Below are 27,261 nucleotides of genomic sequence, written 5' to 3'. Positions count from 1 at the left end.
CTCTTGGAGGCCCTCTGACAAGCTGGCTGTGTCTCTTGACTTACAGGCCACGTTCCTTCTCAAGACTGCCTTCTCTACACCATGCTGTCACCTTTTCCCTGCCCTCCTCCCTCTGGGCCATGGGGTGAGAACAGCTCTTAGGATCCTGCATTTTCCATGCAGCTCCCCTACGCCCAGATCCCACCTTCATGAATGACATCCTTAAAATACCCTAACTAGAATGGCCACCATCTCACGTGGGGACCCGACCTGATAGTGTAGGTGGAGAAACAAACTGAAGAACTCTGAAATTAATGAGTGATAACTAACATTTTCCAAAGTGATCTGAAGCTTTACTGACTTAAAAGGCAATTAAAAATTTTAAAGGAAACAAATAAAGGGAGAAAGGCAGAAAGGCATGCAGGAAGGAAGGGAAAGAAATGAAGGAGGGAAAGAAAGGATAGAAGAAAAGCAGAGGTAGTGAAGACACACCATGACAGCTTCTAAATGACCTTCTAGTACCTGCAAATGTAACTCCTCGAAGTGGAAATCCAACCCAGGGGGCCGATGAGTCACAGAGAGGACAGGCCATCATGAATTAATTAGCAATTGCAGATTTCTTTAAAATTATACACTTTGCGTGAATGTACATGTGCACACAGGTACATCCCCATTCAGAGTGTCACAGAACACTAATTTCCCCAGATTCTGAGTTACCAAAGTCCCTCCAGACTTTTTAACTGGTTGTTCACACTCCATTTGCTGTAATTCAGAAGACAAGAGAAGCCAGGTCTCCCCCTAGCACACTGCTTGTCTGTCCCTTTCTTTGTAAGTGTCTGGAATACAGTACAAGTTACTAACAACCAGGGAAGCCCCTCCACGTGTCCTAAGTCCACCAAATATGCCCCTGGCCTCAGAAGCCCGTGCTCTGCCTGTGAGATCTTCTAAGCATCTGAATGCACGGTCCACGCACAGTTACTGTCTCTCCTGGCATTACAACAAAACAACGGAACACTTGTTCTTTTGGATCTTGGGCTGTTGTTTGTCTTTTTTTATGGGGTTTGTTTTTTTTTCCTCCTGCAAAAGATGATTTGTCTCCGAAAAGAAAGTCTTAATCTAGTTATTCCTTCAGAGGAGAGCAAATCCAGTTTACAGCCCCGCCCTCCTCCATGCTTGATATTATGACCGACTTCAGGCGGGATCAGACGGGCTTAGCAATTAGAACCCAGTGTCCCATTCAGCAGGTAAGAGTCACTGGGAAGAGATTGCTGAAGGCAAAATTTCCACTGATGCAGAAACTGTCAAGGTAAACATGGCGGCTGTGAGAGATGCTTTAATCAGCTGTTAATTTGTTTTGCCAATAAGTACGCCTCCAGGAGTCCCAGGTGACATACAGCGTTCCCCTGATACTTCCTGGCGATGTTTCCTGTATGGACAAGTCACGTTAGATGGTTCATTATGAACCGCCAGAGTGTTGCCATTTCTCAGATGTGGGAAAAGCAACTGTGGCTGTCTGTGGGCACACAGATACACTGGCTCCCCACACATGGCTGGGTATGTGATTGGGCATTCCCTTATACGTCCTAGGTGGGCTGTTCTTTAACAGATCTAGGCACAGACTGCAGATCAGCTGGGAACAAAGCTATGTTCTCATAGGAATTCCTTGAGTATCTCAGCATAGTATTGAAAATGCAAGGCGGTGGGGGTGACCAGAGCTCCGAAGGACAGTACCAAAGGGCCTTCTAATACAGATGTAGGAGGGTTCACCTTCCCAGTACTTCTCACTCATTGGTTAAAGGTTTTGGAAATTTGCATAAGGGGTAGGGGGATGATCTGGAGACAAAGGAAATGAGACCGCATCCATTTCCCTCTAGAAGATCCATGTCTCGGTTCCTCAGGGGAGAACATGCCTTGACGTGGGTGAGTGTTATCTGCTGACCCTGGAAAGAGGCAAGCTGAAGTGCACGTGTGACCGACCTACTGCACGTGGTAACAGTGACCCAGGAGTTTACAAGAACTCCCCGCAGGGGGCACCTGGATGTGTAGGGCACATCAACCTCCCCTTCCTTTTTTCCTGCCCAGGGAAGCTCTAGAAGATTGTCAGCACAGCTGTGGGGGCAAAGGGAGCTGAGGCAGCCTGAGTCCAACAGGGTGTTCTCTTTCCAGAAGGCGTCTGGAAGCAAGGAGAGACCTTCTGCACTGGATTAAATCTCTGGGATTCCTGCAAAACTGATGGGAGGACGGAACAAAAGGTGGCACCAAAAACCAAAGGAAAGGTATGAAGGGATAGTGGCTGGGGCACCAGAGTAATGGGGGTGGAGGGACGGGCTTCAGTTACCAACCTGAAAGTTAAGAATAGACTTTTATCTCATTTATAGCTGCTGGGGAGGCTAATCATGTCAAATACAATTCAAACATTTTCATTCAAAAGATGACTTTTTTTTCCTTCCTAGAATACCATGGTGGATTTTTTTTTTAGATCTCCGTTGGCTTTGCTTTGGTTTCTATTTCCCCTGCCAAATACCTGATTTCTAAAAACATTCTGCTGAGACATCCATTTCAAGTAACAGGACATATGGTCTAAAGCAAACCATCCAGAAGCATGTGTACACTTCCTCCTCTGACTTGAGACTGACTGCCTCTGAGAAGGGAGTGGGGGCGGGAAACAGGAAGGAATGGCTCTCTCCAAGTGTGGAACACCCTGTATCCTTGGGGCTCCGTGGTGCCCCGTTAGCTATAGTCAGTACGAAGCCTGCGACCTGCGGGGCCATAAAACTCCCCATAACAATTCAGCAGGTGCTGAGAGTTCTCCTAAGTACATTTAGATCAAGTGCGTGACATTTCCCCCTAATGGCGGCGTTGGCTAATGGCCTAAAAGAATTCAGATGGCTCCACCAAGCTACACAATGGCATTGCATTACGTACGTTCCAGTGAGTGGCTATGGTTGAGGTTGATGGGTGGACATAGTCTAGCACTTTAGGCGGGGGGTCAAGACCACACACAAGGACATTGGGAAAATTAGACTGTTTAAGCCTCAGTTTACTCGTCTTTGAAGTGGGGATATTCATAGAGACCACTTAGGTCTGCTGTGAGGCTTATATGGGATAAATGCTTGGCTCCATGCAGGAAATTAGAGGAGATGGCCTGTTTTCCTATTGGAGCTTATGTTTAAATCAATGATGCATTGATGAAGAACTTTCTGCTTCCCACATTCATGAATAGACTTCAGTCTCCTTCTCCTGCTGGTTTGTGACTTTTCTAGCATGAGAACACTTTTTATGACATCAGAAATTCACAGACATCAGACTTTTAGTAACCACTGACTGAGTCAGTACATAATAATCAAATGATGCTACGAATTCAATACTGCTTCAAAATGAATTTCTATTTAACACGGCACAATAGCTTTTCCCACGTGTGAGAACTATTTGCGCCTACATGTAAGACCTATTGCGCATTCCATCTAGAATAGAATGCTTGCAGCATCTATGGATTTGAAGAACCCTTACAGGAACTTCTGGGTACCAGGGGAATTCACAGTCCTGAGGGGTGAATCTGTGCTCTCAAGGAGGACCAGAGGTCTGGGGTTTTTCTTGGTACCTGAGGAAGAGGAAGTTTAGAGAGGCTGGCAGAGGGGATGACATGAAGGCTGAATTCTCTGGATGCTAAAAAAAAGAAAAAGAAAAAGAAAAAAAGGTAGGGGGTAGTTACTGCAAGGAGTTCAAGAGTTCAAGTTGGTTGGACCCAGGCTCTACAAAGCTCTCCCAATGGGAAGAGGGGATGCCTGTCGACGTGCAGGGCTCTGGGAGCAGATGGGGCATCTGAGCTGTTTGACTTTAATTCCGGAGTGAATATGGGAAGAAAATAAAGAGGAGAACCAACCTCTAAAGCAGTGCTGGCCAATGACACTTTCTGCACAATGGAAATGTTCTATATGTGTGCTGTCCAATATGGTAGCCACGTGTAGCTACTGAGCACTTGGAATGTGCTCGGTGCAAGTGTGGAGCGACTTTTAAAATTTTTGATCAAATTTTAATTCATTTAAATTTAAATAAATACAGGTGGCCAGTGGCTACCACACGAGACAACACAGCTCTCACGTTTGTTCCAGCCGGTCTGAAGGGATTCTGATTATATAATAGCAAGCAGCTTCCACTTTCGGAGAATCGGCTAATGCCTGTTAGAGGCTGGCATCCCTCAAACTAAGAAAGTATTTCTTTCCAGAAGCCATAAAACGCTCCTCGGTAAAACTGAGTTGCTTTACCCCGTGGCACTCTGCTTTGGCCACACTGGAATCGGTTTTTAGCCACTGTTATTAATTAGATACAGTGTAGAAGCAAAAACACTGAAAATAAACCTGAGCCCTCAATGTTAAAGCTGTCATTTTTTTACATGGCCTCATGATTCAACGATTAATGGACCTTAAAACAATCGTAAAACACCAAGGCTCTTGCTGAAGCTTAGAGGAACAGGGATAGTTTTACTTCTGCGCCAGCCTTCTTGTTTTAAATTCATGGGGTGTCACTGAGCTCTGTAAACACTTTTAACTATTCTGACATTGTGGTATGAGATGCTGTTAATCTGTTTCCTCCCTGACCTTCACTGGCCAGCAGCAGGCTGCAACTCAGACGAAGATTCATAAAAACAGCAAGGTTGGACTCAGTGACACAGATGAGGACACAGTAAGCCTGAAGAATGGCTATAATGTGCACATCCCGATTCAATAAACTAACTCACCAAAGATTTATTGAGCATCCAAGTCTTCACCAAGCACTCGGTGGACACTTGCACATGTATTTGATTGGTACAATCCTCAGCACAAAGGCTTGGGGTCGGCATGCCATTTTATAGATGGGCACACTAGGGCCCATTCATGCAGTTAGCAACAGGCAGAGGTGGGATTCAAAACTAGAATTTCTGACTCTTGAATAACACTTTCTCCAGTACACCACTTCAGGAGAGTAACCTTTTGCTTATGATCTGTGGCAGACTGTAATTTTCAAAAGTGGCCTCAGCCTTATTTCCTGCTTCACACTGTCTTCCAGGACCTTTCCACTGGCCCATCAAGAGGTGGAATCTATTTCTTCTTTCTGTAAACCTATATGTAGGCCTTTGTGACTTCCTGGACAAACAGAATGCAGAAAAACCAGCCTACATGACTTCTGTGGCTAGGTCATAAAAAGGAATACAAAGTCAGTTTGGCTCTCTCTTGAGACACTCACTCTTGGAACCCAGTCGCCATGTTGTGAGGAAGAGCAAGCTACACAGAAAACTATGTGTAGACGCTCTAGCCAATAGTCAGGATCGTCCCCTGGATCCACGGTGAACAATGTTCTGATGATCCCAGTCCCCAGCTTTCAAGCTGTCTTCTCAGCTGACGCTGACCGGAGCACAGACGAGCGGCTCCCGCCAAGCCCAGCTGAAACCGCAGATTCACGTAAAGGCTGTCACTTTAAACCATTAAATTTAGGGATGGCTTGTTACATGACAAAAAGTTACTGGAATAGGGTCAAATTTTAATGAAACTCAACAGAATAGGCAAATGCATTAATTCCCTCAGCAAAAACATCCAACAGCTAGATGATGAGTTCCCATGAAAGTAAGTCTGGGAGGAAAAAGATGCAAGTCTTGGCTAGAGAGAAACACTGAGAATCTGGAAGGCTTATTATACCAGGGAATTAAATCGAACTTTTGAAGGGAAAGAAAACAGAATGCCTAGTGAATATATTGCAAAGTTCAGATTCATGGGATTGTATGTTTATTGTTTGACTGCAAAGATCTATCTAGAGCCTCAGATGGCTTTGGACTAATTGGCTAATTTGGCTCTGAAAAACTTCATGGTTTAAGTGGATCTGCTATCTCTGGGGTAGGGGTGAGTAGGGAGCACAAGGTTTATTCCACAATGTTCAGAAGATGAGAATGCTGCTGGAATGCTAGAAAAGGGATCCAATAAGGCAGGAGAGCATCCTACTCATTTCTCTATTCCCAGATCCTGAAACAGTCCCTACCAGTTTCCAGAGGAGTTCAAAGAAAACTGGTCATCTTCAGGGAGATACAGGTGTACAGACAGTTAAAGGATGTTGGCAAATTGTGATAGTGACTTCTTTTTCTTTTTTAATTTTTTTTTTTTTGAAGGAGAGGCAATTAGGTATATTTATTTTTAGATGAGGTACAGGGATGGAACCCAGGACCTCACGCATGCTAAGCATGCACTCTGCCACTTGAGCTATACCCTTCCCCCGATGATAGTGACTTCTATTTGACACTCACACGTTTCACCAAAATGAGAGCTTGTTTATGTCTTAGCGATGAATAACCTAGACTCCAATGTGGAACCTGTCATTTTCTACACATCCTTGGGGAGGATCTTCTCTGTGTCGTCTTGTGGTCCACCAGACAGAAGTGCTGGTGAACTAATCAGATTCCTTTCAAATATAGTTTGTCTTCTCTTGTTAAGATTCCTTTGCTTATCTTAAATATTTTACAGTCTATTTCTTCAATTTTTATATTTGATAGTAATCTTCTGAACTTCATTTATATGACTATCCACACACTCACACACCTTTTTATTTTCAAGATGCGCTGCAAATATCAGGAGAAGGAGACATTTTGCATGAGCTTCCCAAATACAGATGGAAACCACCCATAGGTATCGGGAGCAATATTTAAATCTTTCAGGAGCTGTTACTTTTGAAGAAATTTAGATTAATTGGGTTGCTTTTAAAACCGGCAGCACTGGCGCGGTTACATCCTTAGAATCACAAGACGCCTAAGGTATAAACAGGATTTTTTTTCTCCTTTTTTATTGATGGCTGTGAATTTTCTATGCACACCTGTACTATCAAGGTAACTTTTGCTATAAATAGCATTTTAAAATTATCACATAAAAAACTATCAAGCACTAAATTAGAAAAAAACAGAAATTCGAAAGTGATAGTTAAATTTATGAAGCAATTCTGCTACACTCAAAGGCTCATTGCTTGACATGTAAAAAATTTTGAGCTGCGTGGAAGGCCTGGGTTGGAATTTCTCTCCAGTGGGGGAACCACACTCCACACCAGGCTCCAAATGAGAGCCTCACACAGAACACACGCGCTTCGGATGTGGGCTTGTTTGCATGACTAATAGCGATAATATTAAAAGTCTTTTCTCATCATTTCAATTCTTTTTTTTTTTTTTATTTGGCTGCGTGCCTCTTTTTTGCTACCTCCAAGAGCTGTTAATTTTGCTCGCTGCTGAGCAAAAGTCAAAGTCAGAGTCTAAACAGCTTGTAATGAGTTTTCAATGGCCCATCTCAATGAAATTGAGGGCAAAGACCAGCCGGCCCAGGCACTGTCAGCCCTCGGAATTTATTAGCGAGGGTGAGTCGTGTTCGGGGAAGGCACAGCGGAGGAGGGACTGAAGTTCCTCAGCTCTCCGAGAGGAGCCGGGCCCTTATTAAAAAGCGGTGGCGGCAGACTGTTCCAGCAGGGCACACGCCATCACCCCGATCTGCCACCAGCCGCCACTGCGGCAGGTCAGACCTGGGTGGGAAGTCAAGGGGAGAGAAATCTCTTTCGAGAAAGAAGAGTTTCCATCTTACTCCTATCTGTCTATAACCCCACATTTGATCCACAAAGAAAGAGATGCTCCTTTGTTCCTCAAGACACACAAACATGCGCGCGCACGCGCACACACACACACCTGTCTCCATCTGCTGATGGCGATTTACGCAAAATGAGGCAGTCTTCAATTCCGAATTCTGACTTTTATTTGTTCACTTCTGTTTAACTGCCTCTGTTGCACTCGTTTCCAACAGATCCCTTACGATTTTACTCCCAAGAACACCCTTTTAGAATCGCGCAGTACTTTTCCTGCACAAATGCAAAAGCTCCACATAAAACAGAATTCTGCATGAGTCTGACAAATAAATTCTACCCTTGAGAGTGGAGATCAATTTGACAATAGCTTCTCTGGCCAAGAGAAATGCACTGCAAAATCACGAAACTTAACACAGGAGAGTGAGGTGGTGGTTTAGGGGTAGGGGGTGGGGACATGACTTCCGTGCAGTCACGTTTTTATTTTTGGAGGAATCTGAGGGGTTTGTGCTAAGGGCTGACATATCCTGTGAGTGGAATAAATTAAGAATGTTGGATCTTATAAGACAAATTTTTTCTATAACTGATATTAAATTATGATATATATGATATACACACACACACACACACACTTTTTTTTTTTTTAACAGAGCACCCACTAAATGCCAGCCGTCACAGTGCAGGCAGCAGGAATTCTCTGGCAGGCCTGGTAATGAAAGTCCACTTAACTCCTTCCTTCACCCATTCACCCATTCATTCACTGATTCAGTCAATCACAATTTCACATAGATTTAATTAAGTAGGTGCCTGGAACAAATTAAAGACTAGATTGGGGTGGGGGCGGAATGTATGGTCTCTGACCTCAAGCTAATTTAAACTCCAATGGCAAAGAAAATTCTATATTAATATAGTGGATTTCTAAATCCTTCCTCAGCCCACTAGCTTCCTGTTTATTTAAATAGACTTGTTTTCCCAGCATTCACCTGGTTCCCCTTCCATTCATCGAACTACCCTTACTCTCTGCGCTATTTCTTGTCCCTTTCCACATCCTCAGCAACGCTGGAAAAATTAAACATGCGCTGTACGTCTAACACAGAGCCTGCATAGGAATGTGGTGTCTGCATTTAACAAATATCGACCCCAAAGACCCCAAAACCTCCCAAACTCGTTGCTCTTTGTGTTTAACATATCCCTACATCTAAAAAGCTTCTCTGGTCTAAGAGTGAGAATCGCTCATATGCACATCTTAGTCATTTTCACAGTGACGATAATACCAATAACAGTAAGAAGTAAGCGGAAGCAAAAGCAATTACTCTGACAAACTCTGTGATACACCCTTTAAATGTCTTATCTCATTAAATTCTCATTGAACCCGCAAGTCAGGTACTATTTTTATCCCATTTGCTGGTAAAAGTTTGACAGAGGTGAAGTGATTTACCCCAAATCACAAAACCAGTGCATCTGAGATCAGGGGATTCTGACTTCAAAAACATACAAGATAACACAACCCTGTTTAGATCATAAATCCCACCTAGCTTTAATCTTTGAGTGAGAACTGAAATGTCCCTTTGTCTGCAAATGAAATGTAATTGATCCATAGACACTAAGAACAGCAGGGACTAAGGGTGTGTGCACGTGTGCTCAGAAGAGCTCTGTTTCCAAAACTCACCACCAACTTTACAACTGCAGGAAACTTTGTCCAGAAGCAACCTGAAGGGGAGAAACTGCATGTCTGGAGTGAGAGTTCAAGGTCCCTCCTCCCTCAGTTAAGGACCGTTCCTTGTCAGTTTTGACTGCTTTCAAATGCTAGGGGCCCTAATATCCTCACTGGAAGTTAAAATCCTAAGTGTTTTTAAAACATGAGAAAGACAGAATTACATATACAGCTGCCCAGAAAATGGCAGCACGGAAGAAATCAACGATTACGTAGGGCAACATTTATGCTGGCAGTTGCTGTATTTTACAAAACTTCCCTAAGAGAGCTTGTGGCTTAATGTTTTATATTGGGGAACAACCTCGCTATAATGTTCTAAACTATCATCTTAGATTGCAAACCATTTAGCCAAGGAATCAAACGCAAATCCTCTCAGTCAGGACAGTCTCTGCATGGAAATGCAGAGGTGAATTCTGACCGCACAGCTTACCCATTCCCCAGCCCTCCCAATTCTTAGGAGAAGGAAGAAGCTGACAGAGACACCCTCTTTGGGGCAATTTTCACACCCATTGTCTAGAGGTTCCTACAGAATCAGAATCTGCAGACATCACATCACTCCCTCTGGTCACTGTTTTCCAAGCAAAATCTCAGAGCAACATATCTGTCTCTGTGTTGAAAGCACATGACATGTGTTTATGGAAAACCTGGTCCTTCCCTGACATTCCTCTGAAATACCCTGGCTGAAAAGCCCGACCTTTTTTTTTTTTTTTTTTTTTTTTGCCACGGAACAGTGAACATTTATACAATCATTAAAATCGCATCTACCACCATATTTTTTCTCCTTCTCAGTTTTAATACATTTTTATAATTGCATTGAAGATATTCTAACCCTGTTTTTAGTGCAAAGATAAAATTTACGAACCATGACAAACGTATCATCTCAGAGCCAACCCGAAGGATAACGATGTGTCTAGCGAAACCAAAGTGTGGGCTCCTTTCTGCCATTTTAACCGGACAGAAGATGAAAAGAGTTGATCCGAATGCCAATCCTCGAATTCCAGACGTGGGGGAGGTTCCCAACACACGTCCGAAAGCCAGGATGCATTTCAAGGAAAAGTGCTCATTCACAAAAAATTTTTCTGAAGTTATGCACATACACAGAACTCTGATGAATATGTATTTTCCATTTTTTTGTTCAGTATAGTGCTGTCAACACAACCAAAAGTATCTAGATTTGTTCTCTCCATGACTCATCTACTTCCCACTTTCTCTTTCTCCATGTTTCCTTTAAAGTATGTCTTTCAAGGATGTAAAGAGAGGGGGCATAACGGGGCAGCAGAGCAAAGGAGAGCAAGTAAGAGCCAGAGGAGGTCAAGTTCAGAGTTCAGCTGGGCCAACAGGGAGCTGGGTGACCTTGAACCAGTTCCTTCATCTCTCTGGGCTTTGCTCGCCTCATCTATATGAGGAAGAATTTGGAGAGGATTTCTGAGCTCCAAAATGAGATGTCACAAAGAGATTATTTAAAATAAAACAAAATACCGCCAGCTTTCAGATTGTAACACAGGTTGAGAAAATCACTTTTAAAGGAAAATCTGAAATGTTGATGAGCTCTTAAAAACTCAGCAACCACATTGGTTTGAATGTGTGTTTACAAACCCAGATGGACACCATGAAATACGAAAAAGGTTTTTATAAGCATCTGCCCTGGGATTTTCATTCCTCCTTGTAGAGGGTACCCTGGCCATGAACTCGCCGCTGAAAAAAAACAGAACGAGAGAGAAGACTAACTCCAGGTGAACTTCTCTGCGCTGCCTCCCTTTTTCTTTAGAAACTTAAGAGTTTTACATTATTTTCTAACCTTACATAATAGCCTGAATAAGACACAAACGCGAGGGACCATAATGAAGTGGAGGTAATCTACACAATTTAAAAACACTTATTGTGACAAAATGGATTGACGAGGTACGGCTGATACAAGCACACATAAATGAAATGCATCCCACCGGAAAAGCATTTTGCTCACATTGTCATTTACGGCTCCTGAATTAATAGACCAAGAAAGACACCACCAGCCCCAACAAAATGCCGTAAAACCACTGGCAGCTAGTGGTGTCTCAAACTTTAATTCCCCCGGGGAGAAAAGGACACAGCCTAATCTGTATTCAGTCCTGACATTGGCCACATCTGATATGGAACATTAGCTTCTAAGTCTCTCAATAGACTAGTGTCCTTCAGTTTATATTACTTTATGTTAATAGTTGAAAAATTACACACAACATCATTTATCATTGTTATACTCTGCTATACATCCCATGGCTTATTTTAATATATTTATTTACCCCTGAGACGGTGAGAAATTAAAAATATGTATGTATCAAGAAAAACCTATAGGGAAAGAATCACTGTAAATCTCTTTTGAAAAAAAAAAAAAAAAGACAACCGAAAAAACCAACCCGCCCCCCCACAAAAAAATCCTTCCTTGGGGGGAAAAATATTTGGCTGAGCTTGGGGATGATAAGGTCCTTCCTGCCTAAGGATGCACGTACGTGCTGCGCAGTAATTCCCAGAGCATGAGTACATAACAAAAAGCGGCGTATTAAGGATAATATAGCTTTTGTTCCCTCATCTCACCAGTGTTTTTCATTTGTCGATTATATCCTGGGGTCCCTCTCGTTCCGTTATTAGCTTTTTTGACATCTGACCTCTAGCCAGGGAAAGGCAAGGTTTTTTTTTTCCCCTTTGAAAAGCACTGTCAATCTGAACACAACTCTCACTCTTTTTGACCCAGATTCCACTAGCACAGAGCGGGACTCAGTTTGGATTAAAAACGGCAATGATGTCCTTTCGTTTAGTGCCTTAACTTCCACAGAGCAGTTCTGCCGACATTATAGAGGCAACGTACTGGGTTTAAAGGAGCCCCAGCCTCGGTACCAAGGTGTCTGGATTTCATTGCAGGCTCTATTCATCGTCTCTGATAGAATGTGGGCAAATCACCCACCTCTCTGAGCCCCAGTTTCCTGAGAAACAAAAGGATAAGTGTGGACTTGATGAACTGAGATACCTCAGAGCTTCAGTGACTTTGTGGGGTGGGGGGCAGGTGTTGACTTTTCTGTGATATTACTTATTTCTCATCACAGTCTCATGAAGCCGGACAGATGTTCCTATTTTTCAGATGAGCAAACAGAAACTCAGGAATATTGACTTGACTAGGGTGGTGCCAAGCTGGGACCGCAGCAGAATCAAGAGTGGAAGAGGGGCTGCTCAGACCCTGGCCTGGACGAACATCTCTGCCAGTGAGGGTCACTGGGATGGAGTCACTTTAGGGATTTGGGGAGATGACTGTAAGCTTGTGGTTATCAGGGCTGCCTCTTTAAATCTGATATCCATTCATTTTCCACCACGCTGACACCTACAAACATAACTGCGTACCTTGACTAACGCATGGTTACACAATCTTTTCTTCTAACTCTGTCTTCTTGTGCAGGAAGGGGTGGCTGTATTGAGACAATCTGTTCCGTTTCACAGGTACTCTTGGTCACAAGGTACTTTCCCAGATTATGTCAGGTCATCCTCACCCAACACAAGTAGGCAGGGAGGGTACGATGTGCCCACTTCTGTTGATAAGGAAATCTAAGACAGAGATATTCACTGAGCAGCCGGAGCTCACCCAACAATGGCTGAATGGCTGAGCCAAGAACTGAAGCACAGTGCTGGCTCCCAGCCCAGGCAGGGTGCTTTCTAATACACTGCAGTGATACTAATAAACAGATACATTTGTGAAGAATATGGACAATAATTAATTTTTTCCAAAAGGCAAAATAAAGCTGGTGTCATTTATACAAGGCTGTGCACTTTAAAAGCACTACAGTAAGCAATCAGTGCTAGAGAGCAAGGCAGAGAAGGTGATCTGTCATGGACTGCGTTCCTCCTGTCTCCTGAAGGCATCCTGGACTTCATCCCCCAGGCTCCCTTGCAGTTGGGGAGGACCATAAGACTGGGTTCTCGCCAATATAAAGTAGGTGGAAGTGATCTCACTGATTCTAGGCTTGGCCCATATAAACTTCCCAGGAGCCTTGTTCATTTTCTGCCACTGATATCTGGATTTTGAGGACCCAGTAGATTACTTGGAGGCCCTAGGGGATGGCCACACCCAAGATTTCAAAGCCTGGGTCCCTGTATCACAGCATGGGAGGCCAGCTGCTAAGCGTCTGCACCAACTGTTGCTGGAACAAAAAATCAACTTCAGTTGCCAATCCCAATGACGGAAGAAGGTTCCGGAAGACATGCAAGTTGTGTCTCTCAGTTGATAGCCGGATGGATATTCAGAGCCATTCTCATCACTAGCCTAAAATATTCAGCACACCCTCTCTGAGCAAACACTGATAGGCTCTGCCAGGGGGGTCTTGGAGCCTGAAGGTTTAAACATTCACAAAAGGTTCTTTGTCTTGTCTTTGACATCATCTGCTTTCTTTTTCATCAGCTATCTTCCATTTTCCTCACTTAACTTGAACCTTACATTTCTGCATGCATGTGGTAATGATGATCATGATAATGACAGCCAGCATTTATTGAGCACTATTTACCAGCCACTCTTCTAGATATTTTATATACTATGTTTCATTCCATTCTCAAGTATATTAGGTAGATGTCATTACAGTCCTTATTGTACAGATGAGAAAATGGAGGCTTAGAAACATAAAGGATTTGCCCACTGGACTAAATCCGCAGAGCCTAGTCTAATACAGGTTGTGTATTCATCGAATAAAAGAATGAAAATTCCAGAGCCAAGTATGGGAATTAGTGTTAAATGGATAGCGAGGCTTGGTGCTCTCAGACAGCATTTTCCTAGAAATCTGGGTGAGAAACTGGACTTTCAATTCTTTTTTAGAATCAGGAAGACCAAGCAGCAGCCTAAAGTCCCGAGTTTGATGTAGAAGATGTTGTAAGTACTCACTCCATCAAGACCATGGTTGAAGAAAACTCTTGGTTGCACTCCATGGGTGGTTCTCAGAATGCAAGGGCTTCCTCAGCCACAAAACGTCAGGGCCGACAGAAGGACAGAGTGGTAAAGAGACAGTCTGCTAGGGTCAGACTGCTGCACTCAAAGACCTCTACTTGAGATCACGAGTGAGTTATCTGAAGTGTCTGTGCCTCGGTGTCCTTGTATGTAGAAAGAGACTAGCTGTGAAGTGTGAATGACATAATGTCTGCAAAGCACTTAGCACAACATCCAGCATCTTTGGAGCACTCAGTAAAGGCAGGCTATTACTACTATCATTATCTTTACCATTATCACTATCACATCACCATCACCTCCCCTGCCACCAGCACCATCCTTCAAAGAAGCATCTCCTTAACCAGCAGCATGTAAAATGGATTGATCGAAGAAACTGCAGGCTCAAAGATCAGCCTGAAGGCTCCAACCCCCGTTATTTACAGACTTCTCAAAAGGTTTACAAGATGATGATGAGATCAACTGGTCAACCAAGGATATGTGCAGTATGCCAGGCACAGAGTTAATATACAAAAGGCAAGTCATTCCCCTGTCAATGAGCTAGGCAAGGGCAGACAGGTACTAGCAGCAACAGCTGGCATCTCTGTGCCCTGTTCCTACACCTTCTGCAACAGACGGGTCCTGCCTGGGCTCTGTGACGAAACACGGGGGTCTCCATCTCACCTGGCCAGAGCGTCACCAAGATGCTAATGCTCATACTAACAGTGAGCAAAGTAACAGTGACGACAAAGGCAGAGTGATAGGAGCAGCTGTCATTCACTGAGGGGTCACTATGGGTCAGGCATTGTGCTGCCCTCATGAAGATCTGACCTTTCTAAGTCTCAGAGCAACCCTAAGAGGTAGATATTATTTACCCACTTTAAGGTGGGGAAATTGATATTCAGAGTTGAAGAAGTTTCCCTATGGGGACACAGGTAGGGTGACTCAAATCCAGCTCACTGTCACTTACAAGCCCAGGTTATTAAGAAATTTACCATACATCATGAGGCTTTGAGCCCTGCCTGCTGTAAGCCCTATTCCATAGCAAAAATTTCACAGTTCTTGACCTGGATTCCTCTTAGGAACTATTCTGGGCAATGTTTACCCCAAAGAAATGATGAACTGCATATGTAACATATATGAATGAAATCATAAATCATTTCCATAATGGCTGAAAAAATACAACTTTGCCATGTGCTACGTGAACGCACTGTATAATATTTAAACAATAAAGGTTACCTCTCGTGTACTACAGCTGTGTTTTATGCTAATAACCAGATTCATTTAATCATTGTGAGCTAATGACCTGCAAAATTTCATTTTAAAAATAAAGCCATATCTGGGCTTCTGGAAGGCAAAATGGGATAAAAAAATGAGAGAAGTCAATGTTCAATCTGTATTCTTGAATTGAGGGCAGCTGAACAGTCTGTGTTGCCTTATACCAACTCTGAGTAGTAATTGGATTCCTGCTTTTGAACCAGAAGCAGGAAGGAAATTCTGCATCTTACAGGTCTTACTAGTAGGCATCACTTAAGTGTCAACAGAAAAAAGATCCCTGCTCCAGCATCGTGGTTATCAAAAGAGGCTTGGAACTATGTTGCTCCTTCTTCCTCTGCACAGCCCCCGCGCTCCTTCTAAGTTTGGGATTTGTTACTGCTAACCCTCCACTGCCCAGGGTGAGCAGAGAACAGAGCTGTGGACCATCACAGTTCCCTGTGGGGATCCTGATGAGTTCCCTGCCTGCCTGGGCATCCCTTTCCCTGACCACCCTCTCCTCCTCTGGGAAAGGCACCAAGCACATCCTTAGTCATCTCACACTGCTTTGGCCAACTCTGATCTTAGATTTCCATAGGTGGGATGCCCCCATGGACATGTGTGATAAGCTCTGTTATTTCCCTGCCCAAAATCTATCCTTCCTCGTTCCTTGTGAATAGAACTGTAATTGGTTTGGGTGGCACAGCCCTTGGGGGATGAATCAAGACTCAATCGAAGCCAGTCATGGTGTGATAAAATTGTAATAATATTCCCAATTCTTCACTACACCCTTATCCATGCCCTCTGTCATGCAAATTTGCAGTGCCCCCAGTCTGTAGGTGAGACCTAACTCCTCACCCCTGTGCGGCCATATGACTTGCTTTGAGCCTTAGATATGACACCAAAAACACAGCAATAAAAGAAAAACTAAATAAATAAATCAGACTTCATCAGAATTTAAAACTTTTGTTCAAAGTCTAAGAGAATAACAAGATAACAGACAGAATGGGAGAAAATATTTGCAAATCATCTATTTGGTAAGGTTCTAGCAGCCAGAATATTATAAGCCAACAGCAAAAGACAAACAATCCAATTTAAAAATGGACAAAGAACTTGAATGGACATTTCTCTAAAGGAGACATTCAAATGCCCAATAAGCACATAAAAAAGATGCTCAACATCACTAGTCACTAGGGAAATGCTGATCAAAACCACAATGAGATACCACTTCACATCCACTAAGACGGCTATAATAAAAGCAACAAACAGAGAAACAAAAATGTAAGTGTCGGCAAGGATGCAAAGAAATTGGAACCATCATACGTTACGCGTGGGAATGCAAAATGGTGTAGAGATGGTGGAAAACCAATTCTTGACTTCTCAGAAGGTTAAATACAGAATTACTATATGACCCAGAAATTCCATTTCTAAGTATATACCCAAGAGAATAGAAAATAAGTGTTCAAACAAAATTTGCACATGAATGATTATAGCAGCATAACTCAAAACAGCCAGAAAGTAGGAAAAAACTCAATGCCTCTCAACCAGTGAATGGATAAATAAAATGTGGTACCATCCACACAATGGAATAGTATTTAGTCCCAAGAAAAGAATGAAGTACTGACAGATGTTATGACATGAAAGAAACTTGAAAATGTTATGCTAAGGGTAAGAAATCAGAACTAAAAGGCCATAGATTGTATGGTCCCATGATATTAAATACTCTACTGGGGTTTCTTTGGGAGGAAGATAAAAATGTTTTGGAATCAGATAGTGTTGACTGTTTATAAGAAAGAACATGACATATATTATTACTTGTAAACTATGAGCTACACACCCATTTTCTCTGCAATGTAACGTAACTCTGTGTGTGTAAATGCATACGTGTGCACTTGGGGTTTTTTGCAGAGAGCCTGTTGTGATACATTTACCAGCACACCACCAGCACACCACAGGGCTGTGCGCTCCACAGCCAGCCCTCCTTGTGCCCCTAAAAACAGTCAACTGAGTCTACTTCCCACCAGCTACTGCCCAAAGAAACATTCAGAGCAAGGTGCTGAAAGCTGCTGAAACTTCTCAGCCGAGAACTGAGAACTCCTGCAGCCAAAGGTGGCACCTGCCCCTCGGAGGTGAGACGGTGGGAAGACAGAGAATTACTGTCGTCCTCACGCTCCTGCGCTGGCAACGCCGGGGAGCAAAAGACACTTCATCTTACTTTGCTTAATTCCAGACAGCCAGTCACACTTGGTTATTGTTTTTAGTTTTACATACTAGTATTGAATTATTTTGTATGGATGTTATTTCTCAATTAGTGTATTCCTTGGAGACAGCACAAGCCTCTACAATTTAGCTTCTCTTTGGCTGTAATCACTGCTGCCACGTGTACTGTCCGGGAGCTGATTTTATCTTCCTCCAGCTGCTCCGGCCCAGACTGATCCACAGGGCCCCCTCACCCCGGACCAGCTGCAGAAGGGGAATGTGACTTACTCCATGCAGGGTCACCAGGCTGTGAGTGTGACCTCAGGCTTCTCAAGAGGCACTGGCTGGACAGTAAGGAGAAGCATGGGCACCTCCAATCATGAATACCCTTGGGAGCCCTTGGGATTGAAGATGGGGGTCATTAAGCTCAAGGGTGGAGTGGATTTTGGAACCACTAACGGGCTGTGATGGAGATTTCAGGAGGCTTGCTTCCAGATGTCTCACCAGGCTCCCCGCTTCCTAAAGCCCATTGTCCATGAGCAGATAAAATTCCAGCAACACTGGCAACCACTGATTGGGTGCCTACAAATGTCAGGCTCTCTTCTGAGCACCACGGAGGTGTTACCAGTGCTTTGAACATTCAATCTTCTTTATTTCCACTTTGGAGATGAGGATGCGGAGGCTCAGAGAGATGGACTACTTTGCTTAAGCTCACATGCCTGGCTCCAGACTCTGTGCTCACACCCGCTACCTCACAGCATCGCCAGACGGGTAACAACTTTCCTCACCAGCTTCCCGGGGGGCTCCTGGATGCAGAAAAGACAGGCAGAGCCACAGACGGCTCATTCTTTACCTCTTAGCTCCAGCGAGGAGACAGGAGAGCTGCGGTCTCATCGGGCGCACAGGACTCAGGGCTCGACTTGCCCTCCCCTTTCTGTCTGTGAACTTGAGCTTACCCTCTCTGAGCCTCAGCACCCCCATCTATAAAAGGGGGATTATAGTCTCTACCAGTTGTGAGTACTGTATGGTTGTGCCATTTGCATGCAACATGGGGAAAGCAATGTCCCCTGCCTGTATAGGACTATACTGAGGGTCTGATATGTTGTTGCAGGTATAGAGCTATGAACCTTGCACGGTGTAAAGTAAGTGCCCTGTACACCCAACCCACTGATGACATCACCACCTCCCTTACCTCCGCCATTATCACCATCGTTACCTCTGTTTAGAAGACAGTACTGATGTCTTTGTAAAAGATGCAAGGCACCTATAAATAGCAGCTCTCTTCTCTACCTCCCTAGGTCCCAGGGCTCCAGTCTCATGCCCACTAACCCCACAATGGCCCATTCAAGCCTCTCCTGGCTCTCATTTGCAGACCCTTGCTTTGGTGAAGAGTGATCTCACTGTCTCCCAGAAGGAGCTCAGACAAAGTACAGCTGGGAGGTGGGGGCACCCCCCCCCCACCTCTGCTGCGGTGTGTCAGAATGCATCTCCTCCTCAAAGCCTGGCCCCTGGCCCCTCTCCACCGGCCCCGGTCTGTCCCACTCACCACACCATGGCTTCCTGAACTGCACAGTTCCCCACACATGGCAAGTAGAGCTCCGAAGAAGCCTGCTGGAATCTAAATGTCCAGTCAAGTACAGTCTAGCACCTGCTCCCCGCTACTGTGCAGCCATCATAAATGATGGCCCATTTTGCACCCATTGTTAGACTTTTTGTTTTACTGACGTATAGCTGATTTACAATGTTGTGTTAGTTTCTGCTGTACGGCATAGTGATTCAGGTATACATGTATATATTCTCTCCCATACTTTTCATTATAGCTTATTATAATATATTGACTATAGTTCCCTGTGCTGTACAGTAAGACTTTGTTGTTTATCTGTTTTATATATATTAGAGTGTATCTGTTAATCCCAAACTCCTAATTTATCCCTCCTCCCGTGTTCCCTTTGGTAATCATATGTTTATTTGCTATGTCTGTGAGTCTCTTTCTGTTCTGTAAGTAAGTTCGTTTGTGTCATTTTTTTGAGATTCCACATATAAGTGATACCATAGGATATCTGTCTTTCTCTGACTTATTTCCCTTAGTGTGATCATATCTAGGTCCATCCATGTTGTTGCAAATAGTATTATTTCATTCTTTTTTTGACTGAGTAGTATTCCATTGTGTGTGTGTGTGTGTTTGTGTGTGTGTGCCACAACTTGTTTACCCAGTCATCTGTCGATGGACATTTAGGTTGCTTCTGTGTCTTGGCTATTGTAAATAGTGCTGCTATGAACATTGGGGTGCATATACCTTTCTGAATTAAAGTTTTCTCCAGATATATGCCCAGGAGTAGGATTGCTAGATTATATCTATTATATCTATTTTTAGTTTTTTAAAGATACTCCATATTGTCTTTCATAGTGGCTGCATCAAATTACATTTCCACCAACAGTGTAGGAAGGTTCCCTTTTCTCCACACCCTCTCCAGCATTTATTGTTTGTGGACTTTTTAATAATGGGCATTCTGACTGGTGTGAGGTGAGACCTCATTATACTTTTGATTTTCATTTTCCTGATAATTAGCGACGTTGAGCATCTTTTCATGTGGCCACCTGTATTATACAAGTTTTTTCCCACAAACTTAGTCATAGCAGGAATGTTCCACATTTCAGTGGAAGTAAGTCCGCTGTTGGCGCTATCCATGTTGAGTTTAACTGACACTTAAAATGTCTTCAAAAAGTTTATACAGTGATTCAGTACTGTGACTTAATTCAGTGTTTGCAGAAAGGCCTGGAAATGGCCATCCAATAAACGATGAATTCTGTCTAAATAAGTCAAAAGATCCATTTTAAAATAGATACGAAATAATAAGCTCTGAGAGAGATGAAATCTTTGGATCGTGGTTTAGTTGACAATGTTTTTCCCTTTCTGAGTGGAACATAAACTAACAGCACATCTTACAGTCAGTTGCATCTTATATTCATAAAAACCCTTATATTAAGCCTTTGTATTACTGTAAAAATGTCAAAAATACTTTTAAAACTGCATATATAGTATGATGATGATCTTGGAAAATGCACAACAACAACAAAAACAACAACAACAATAATAAAACAGAGTGTAGAAAAGAAAGACTGGAAAGAAAGAAACTGAAGTGTTAATGGAGCTTGCTTCTGGGAGGTGGAGTAAAGATGGAATCCTCTTAAGCTGGTAGAGAGAAGGAAATGCATTAATAATTTTCGGTCCATCACTCTTGAATTCAATTATCCAGCAGTTTGGATGACTTTTCCTTCCCAACCTAGGAGAGTACTGAGACTCTCTGGAGTGCTGTGGAATACAAATGCTGGCAGCACTGCCCCAGGACAAGAGCGGTGACCTCCAGGCTCTCCCCTAGTCCACGGGAAAGGGTAGCCCTACAGGGAGCAGCTGGAGGCTGTGACAAAAACAGTGCTCCAAGAAAAGAAGGGAAATGGAGAGGGAGAACCAAACATCCACTGGAAAGCTCACATACCCTGAGCAAAGCCTGACTGCAGAGGCAGCAATCATGGGAAGAGAAATGAAAACAAGAAGCAAAATCTAATAGAGAAATTCAGACAGGGCACGGCGGCGTGAGGAGGGCGTGAAGAGGGAGGACAGGGTGAAGGTGGAGGCTAGAAGGTCAGGAGAAGAAAATTATAATCAATGGAGGGGACGATGTACATCTGCTACCAAAGGTACCAGCCCCAACCATTTCTTTCCAAAAGAAAAAGACAAAGAGTTCACGACGGTCTGGAAGTGGTTGAGACAGCAGGCTTCAGAACCATATTCTTGAGCTCAGATCCTCTGCCTCAGTTTACATGTAAAATGAGAATAGAAACAGTGATCACTTTACGGTGTTGGTGTGAGGATGCAAAGTTATTACATCTAAAGAGCCATGAACAGAACAAAGCAAGTGCTCAGTGCATGTTATTACCCACTGGTATCTGACCATCACTGTCATTATTACCGTCATCACCACCATCACCAACATATTCATCATCATCGTCAAGATCATTGTCACATTCATCATCACCACCACCATCACCATAATTATCGCCATCACTGACCAGCATCGCCACCACCATCACCACCATTACCATCATCTTCATCACCACTATTATTTTTATTCAGAAGATAACATTTATGTCTTTGTAAAAGACTAAATAATGGCTTTTAAATAAAACAAAGGGGAAAAAGATAAATATGTTTTGAGTAGGTGCACACAAAAGCAGTGGTTTCTAACTCACGGCTTCTCAGAGGGTTATGTCATCTATACCTTGGTAACAGCAGGTGATAAAATAAAAGAACTTCTTAAAATGAATGTGGTCTCCGTCCTGGTGAGGTAGGGTTGAGAGGGTGGAGGAAGACTGATGGACCACTGCTGGCAGGAAGCAAGGTACGCTGCGTATCTCTGAGGTCTAAAACACAACTCCCCTTTCCCGTCCTCACAAGTTTTGCAAAGCGAGACGCAGAATTTCCAAAATAATTCTGTTGATAGCTGAGTGCCCAGTTACTGGCAAACACTAAGGAAGTCCCAGACACGTGGGCTTTGGAACAAGCCATGGGTTCCAAAGCGCCCGATAAACACTTCAATTGTGGTGAACGTGTCATCCTTTCCCTGTCTTGATTTACCTCTCAGAAATGATAGCGTTTGTTTGGCTTTAGAATGCAGTCTGCTAGCTTGCGAAGTTCTGTTTTCAAGAAGGCTGCAGCTGAAAAAGAACTGCCCAGAAGGGCAGGGAGTGTGGACAGTCATTGTGCCTGTCTGGTCCCCAGCCTGGCCCTGAGGTCATGCTCTCAGCCATCTGCACACTTCTCTCACTCCCTGAAGCCATGCTCCTAAGGCTGCCAGAAAGATCTTTTGAAAACTGTCCCTGGATCCTGTCACTCTGCTGCTTAAAACCCGACAGTGGCTTTCTTTATTTCTTTAGAATAAAATCCTCACTGGTATCTGCTGCTCTCTCCCATCCCACATTCCCTGTCTCCCTTCTCCCTTGTGCCCACAAGGAGCCCAAGTGCTTTCCTGCTACAGGGCCTTTGCACTTCTGTTCACCTTGTCTGGAATGTTGCCTCTCAATCAACCCTTCCAATTGCAGCTCTGTTTCATTCCCTGGCTTTCAGCTCAAATATCACCTCCTTAAAGAGGTCCTCACCGCCATTCCTTCTCCCCTCCATTTGCTACCAAAGCCAGTTTAATTCCATTATTGCATTCATCACAGTCTCTTTGTCTTGCATATGGACTTGTTTACTTGCGATTGTCTTCTTCCTTCTATGGGTCACCTTAAGGCAAGTTGTTTTGACTTGTTTGCTATATTATTCCAGCTACACTGTCTGCATAACATCCAAAGGACATATAGCTTAATGAAACAATCAGTGAATGAATGAGCCAAGAGATTCATGGATGAATGCATGTGTCCTTCAGCTTCTAGAGCCAAGGAAGACAAGTCCTTTTTGGTGCCCCCTATCCTGGCCCCCCGTCTCCAGAGATGGTGTGAGAAGAATGTTGTGAGTGTCTCGTCTTGGCAGAGAAGAGACCCCAACAGACTTCACCAGCCAGAAGGGCTGGAGAGGAGGAGCCCCAGGTGAGGAGAGCACTGCCCCAGGCTGTAGGACCCCAGGAGCTGGACAGGGACTCGACGTTCCGGGAACACTGGTCACATCACTAGCTCATTTCTACGCCTGAGAAAAAGCACGTATGGCGCTCCTACTGGGTGGCGCCTGTCGCTCCTACTGGGTGGCGCCTGTCGCTGTGTTCCACAGATATTTACAACAAGGACACGTGATTAGACTTAAAAAGATGCAGCCTGCTGGCTTCTGGTTACTGCTTTGGAGCTTCAATCCAGAGCCTCTATTTTCAGCTAAAGCAGGAAGGGCAGAGCTGGAGGAAACCACGTTCTGCACCCGCCCGGTCCCCCACGTCCTTCTCCCTCCCCTCCCCTTCCACGGGGCCACCGATGGCACAAAAGGAGAACCTCGGTCTAGACCCCACCTCTGCCACCAGCTGGCTGCACTGGACGGGGACAGCCCTTCCACCCTGGCTGGGAGAACACGCTCCCCAATCAGCCCGAGCGTGAGCGATTCCCCGCTTCCATCGTCTACTAGCTACGTGAACCGGAGCTGTCTGCCCCCAGCCTCTGAGCTTTGGTTTCCTCATCCTTCAGACAAAGATAATCATACACTCCACTCAAAGACTTGTAAGGACGGAATGATCTACGTAAAGTGCTGAATGCAAGGCTTTGTACAGAGCAAGCAGCTAACGTTAGTGGTCACAGAAAGACCCCTTTCTGGGCCTTAATATTTCATTTTTAGAAACGAGATGGGTTGGAGGCATACGGGTGTTGCCCAATGGGGCACATGGAGAAGAGATAATTTTAGGAGATACTGTGATCTCCATCAGTCCTGTCCAGGTATAATATCCCACCAGTAGACTGAGCTCATTGGTTTAATCCAGACCTGTCAATCCTCCAAAAGAGCCAGAGATGTGAAGTAAGATTCAGGATGAAGCAAACAGATTGCCTGCCAAGGCAGGGGCCCTGTATCCCTGTCAAATGCCACCTTGTGGGGAACTGCACACTACCGGGCAAACGTGGGTGTTTTTTGGAAGAGCTAGGCCGGAATTAAGACGAGTTGCCGGAGGCTTACAAGCCAGGGAAGACGGCTCCCCTTCAATGAACAGGGCAGAGCTGGTGCAGGGCTCGGAAAATCAACACGCTCGGTCACATGGCTTCTCAAGAGAAATCTTCTTTTCGAGCAACCAGCAAACCTTGGATGAGTGAGTGACGTTCTCACTTTACATGTTCAGAAAACACAGCGTAGAAGTTGTTAAATAAAATGACTCTGAGACCACACCTTGAATTTCATACCTTGAATTTCTATTGCGTTGGTCTTCTGAGAAGCCTGGAACACTCACCCGAGTTGTGAAATGACTTGGCCCCAGCCTCACAGTCATCCTGAGACCAGGATCAGAGCATGAACATGTGACACCCTCGTCAACAACAGACGCATCAGTCTCACTGAGGTCCAGCGTTAGGGAAATGCCAGCGTATTTATTCATCTGTGGTCTTGCTGTGACCTAATTCCTTGCCGAGTGCTGAGCCAGTTACCTGAGACGTGGCTTCAGTCGGAGTCGGATGGAGGGAGGCGGATCAGCGGCTTCCAGTCATCAGAATATTGAAAGGAATCCCACCAAGAAGACAGAGGGCCTCGGGGGCAAATCGACACAGGCTGCCTGGTGCAGCCTGGGAGTCAGGCAAACCTTGATTTAACTGTCACCTAAGCTGTGTGGCTTGGCGGGGAGAGTCACCAGTTTGAATCTCAGGCTTCCCATCTGCGGAATGGGCGGTAACAGCAATGATGAAGGTCAAATGTGACGGCATCTCTGGAAAGTGTTTGTCTGGTAACTGTTCCCTAAAAGGTGCTTAGTACAAAATGATGATGCTTTCCCCACAGGAGGTCCTTAGGGAGAGGCCAGCGTGCTGTGCTAGACTCTTGTGAAATTGTGCTTGACGACTCTGGCAAAATTAGGTACTACTTTGTCCTGCTTTCTTAACACCTCATCCTCGTCTCCATGGTAACAGTCATCAAACACACACTCGGACTGTCTGTGTAAATGACGGGCTCCCAGTATGACCAGGAGCCCCTTTCGGGCAGGTATAGTGTCTTTCTATGTCTTTATTTCCATTGTCTCAAAGGCGCTGTCCAACATGACAGCCACCAGCCACATGGGGCTATTTATGTTACTTAAATTAAAAATTCAGTCCCTCGGTCACATTTGCCAGATTTCAAGTGTTCAGTAGCTGCACGTGGCTATGAGGATACAGAACATTTCCATCCTTGCAGAAAGTCCTGTTGGAAAGTGTCCACGTGGGAAGGCTAAGGGAAGAGGGGCGCAGGTGGGGTGCAGTACCATGGACCGTGCCTGGGGTCAAAACCCGGAAACCGTGGTCCTTACAAGACGCTCACTGAGTCTTCCCTAACCCCATCTTCATTCCCAGCGTTCCTCATTTTCTTCAAATCTACCTTCAAACCTCATGTGAAATTTGAAAACACACACACACACACACACACACACACACAGACTCTGCATAAAAATGGGGTTTGGTGAGGTAAATATCCACGCTGACTCTGAATCTCTCCCATCTGCAAAGATGACAATTAGCAGAGCACGCACTCTTGGAGTTAAGGAGATAATATGATCAGATTTCCAAAGTATTATTTGTCAGGCAATGTTTGTGTGCCATCATATTTAATTCTCACAGTAAGTCCTGGGACTCCCATTTTACAGAGGAGAAAACTGAGGAACAGGAGGTGTGAGCTGCCACAGGTCTCACGGTTAGCAAATGTCAGAGCGTGGACTCAACCCAGGGAGACCTGGCCCTGGAAGCCAGGGTCTTGACTACTGGGCTTCCTGTCCAGGGAGAGCCAAGCAGACCATGTGCACTGCTGGCACCCACCCCAATCGTCTCACATGCGGCCTGCTCCTACAGATGGCCCGGAGGAGGGATGGTCAGAGTGCAGGGTCATTTCTTTGAAGTCACCAGTCCAAACTCTGCTTTTCCACTGCCCTCTTCACTTCCCATATCATGTCAGACTGGAAGCTGGATTAAAGTTTTCCGAATTAGCTGCCATGTTCTCCTAGGGGCCCAAGAGCATGTGTAGGACACAGCTGGGTCCTCCAGCAAAAAGTAAATGAGGAAAGGAATGAGTGTCATCATGTGGTCCAGGGCTGAGGGCTGAGATGGCAACCCACTGACCTCGACTCGGAAGGACTCAGACTCCTCAAGACTGTCATGATACCATCTCCCAACGCCCAGTAAGACCAGGATAAAAGGGAGGTGCATGTCCAGTCACGGCTCGTAGAAAGTACTGGACCAAATGCCAATGTTCCACTGACTGAAGGAAACGAAAGGCAGAGAGGAGGAGAAAAAAAAACACCTGCTGTGGAAATGATGCTGGTGATTATTATAATAACGCCCTCATTCGATGGGCACCTACTCCCGGTGTGAGTGCCGACGCTAAAGCCCGTGTCCTATCCATGAGGAAGAACGTCTCGTCCTCACTGGAGCAGGCTGGGAGGTAGGGGGACTGTCAGCCAGGCCCTCCGAGGTTGCAGAAGGTGCAAGTGATCTCAGGACCCGTGTATGTCCCTGACCCCACCGCTGGGTGCCACAGTGACTTCTCTGAACAAGAGACGAGGAATGAGTCTGGGTATCTTAATTCTTGGAGTAGACAAGCCACAAAACAACGCCACTTTGGGGCAAAAGTCAGGCCCAGGTTTACTCATCAAAAAGCTGCCAAAGAACTCCATGGCAGGGGGACAGGGGAACAACACCCTGAGACTCTCAAAAGCTTTGCTGTGAACAGTCAAAACACTCCTAAGTGGCAAACCCACGAGATGTTTTTGTTTTGTGCTGTTACCAGAGAGGGCGGAATACAGTTCTTGTATCTTTCAGTTCACCAAACAGGCAGGAGAGAGACAAGGAGCCAGGGACGCAAGAGGAGAAGATGTATTTTTAAAAGCAGACACCTCCAAAAATAGGACCGTATTTGATGTTGGGAGAGCATGTCCCTCCCTCTTCTCCGAAGCTGGGATGGCTCCTC

The 27,261-nt window shown here is 44.7% G+C and overlaps 1 protein-coding gene and 1 long non-coding RNA gene across 3 annotated transcripts in view; both read right to left on the bottom strand.

The window, feature by feature from the left end:
- Positions 1-27,261, bottom strand: part of WWOX (WW domain containing oxidoreductase) — a 902,466-nt gene that overhangs the window by 340,125 nt on the left and 535,080 nt on the right. The window lies entirely within an intron of this gene.
- On the bottom strand, positions 1,685-10,303 carry LOC116665826. Its single transcript, XR_004322546.1, has 3 exons — positions 10,293-10,303; positions 8,652-8,656; positions 1,685-2,307 (listed from the first exon to the last, which is right to left on the bottom strand). It is a non-coding gene; the product is annotated as an uncharacterized LOC116665826 (long non-coding RNA).

The sequence above is a fragment of the Camelus ferus genome, chromosome 9 (genome assembly GCF_009834535.1).
Source record: "Camelus ferus isolate YT-003-E chromosome 9, BCGSAC_Cfer_1.0, whole genome shotgun sequence".
Lineage (NCBI taxonomy): Eukaryota > Metazoa > Chordata > Mammalia > Artiodactyla > Camelidae > Camelus > Camelus ferus.
The sequence above is the reverse complement of the archived record's forward strand: the minus strand, read 5'-3'. Positions and strand labels throughout refer to the sequence as shown.